At 38.6% G+C, this 1,960-nt stretch overlaps 1 non-coding gene across 1 annotated transcript; it reads left to right on the forward strand.

Moving 5' to 3' along the window:
• The first annotated feature begins 1,853 nt into the window (after nt 1–1,853).
• LOC128036374 (small nucleolar RNA R71) lies at nt 1,854–1,960 on the forward strand. The gene has a single exon (XR_008193171.1). It is a non-coding gene; the product is annotated as a small nucleolar RNA R71 (small nucleolar RNA).

The following is a 1,960-nucleotide window of genomic DNA, read 5'->3' on the forward strand; positions in this document are numbered from 1 at the left end:
TTTGACTTTCAACTCTAACGGTTCAAACCGTGTGGATTGAATAAAATTTCTCAGATTGGCTTCCATCAAAGCCATGTTTTTTTCACCTTCTTCATCCTCCAAAGGGTCAAGATTTAAGGCTTTCTTCAATGGATCTTCTTCAAAATTGCTTTCCATAGAAACCAAGGTTTCCATCTCTTCCATAACTGAACACTCCTCTGTCGGATCGAGAAATTTCATTGTTTTAAGAAAGTTAAAGGTTACCTGATCATTTTGAACTCGCATGGCGAGTTCTCCTTTCAGTACATCGATTAATGTTCTTCCCATAGCTAAGAAAGGTCTCCTAAGGATGATCGGTACTTCTTTGTCTGCTTCAAAATCTAAGACAATGAAATAAGCAGGAAAAAAATTTTATCGACTCTTACCAAAACATCCTCGATCTTTCCTTCAGGATATGCTAAAGATTGACCCACTAGCTGAAGCGTCACAGTTGTAGGTCTTACTTCACCTATCCCTGACATCTTAAAAATATACTTAAGCATCAAGTTGATACTCGCTCCTAAGTCACACAAAGCTTTACCACAGTAAGATTCACCAATGTTACAGGGTATAGTAAAGCTTCCTGGGTCTTTCAATTTCGGTGGCAATTTGTTCTGCAGGAATGCACTGCACTCCTTTGTCAAGGTAACAGTCTCATACTCACTCAGTCGTTTCTTCTTGGACAGTATATCCTTTATAAACTTCACATAATTGAACATTTGTTCTAAAGCATCCACCAATTGAATATTGATGTGCAACTGCTTTAGAACATCCAAAAACTTCTTGAATTACACATCATGTTTCTGCTTGTTTTGCTACAATCTTTACGGATATGGAGGTGATGGAACTTTCGGTTGAACCGCACAACTTTTTTGAGTAGGTAAATCTGCATCCAAAGAAGATTTTAAAATATCTGAATTCACTAGGTCAGGGTTTACCTTGTCAGACTTTGCAGTTTCTGATTCCTTTGGTGTAGGAACTTTAATAGCTGCTTGATTCTTCTCAACGGGCTTATCTTCTACATCAATCAATCGGGGTTCTAGAATTTTACCACTTCGCAATACCACTTCCTTGATATGTTCTTTACCCAAATTTCTTGGATTCTCAGTATCGCTCGGCAAGGTTCCTTACAGTCTATTATGTAACTCCGTAGCTAACTGACCCATTTGGTTTTCCAAATTTTTCAGTGTTGCTGCTTGGCTTTGGATCAAAGCGTCATTCTTTGCCATGTACGCTTTCAATAAGTTCTCCAAACTGTTTGATGCTTAAGCTTGAGGTGGTGTTGGAGCTTGCTGATTAAACCCTTGAGATTGGTTGGGTCTTTGCTGTAATAAGTTGTTGTTCGGTCCATTTCCTTGATTGCTCCAAGAAAATTTAGGATGATTACACCATGAAGGATTGTAGAAGTTGGACTGGAGTCCTTATCCACTCCTATTTTGATATTGGTTCTCCACATAGTACACTGACTCGGGATTTGATGGACAATTCTCAAAAGAATGACCTTCCCCACAGTACGCACAGGAAATTATTTCAAACAGACTTGGTGGCTGAGCTACAAAATTATTAGTACTATTAGCGGTTAACATAGAGGAAATAGACGATATCTGAGCTGATAACGAAGTGAGGAAGTCAACTTCGTGAACTCTAACTACATGTCTTCTTGAAGTTGTTCGATTTGTTGGCCATTGATAGTTATTACTCGCGATCCTGTCGATGATCTCATAAGCCTCATTATAAAACTTAGACAAAATTGCACCATCCGCGGAAGCATATACCATCAATCTTTATGTGCATTTAGACCATTATAGAATGTCTCCAACTATATACATTGAGGAATCCCATGATGAGGACACTTACAAAGTAACTCCTTAAATCGCTCCCAAGCCTCATATAAAGACTCGTCATCCAATTGTTGGAAAGTTGTGATCTCGTTCCTCAACTT

Source organism: Gossypium raimondii, chromosome 13 (genome assembly GCF_025698545.1).
Source record: "Gossypium raimondii isolate GPD5lz chromosome 13, ASM2569854v1, whole genome shotgun sequence".
NCBI classification, from domain to species: domain Eukaryota; kingdom Viridiplantae; phylum Streptophyta; class Magnoliopsida; order Malvales; family Malvaceae; genus Gossypium; species Gossypium raimondii.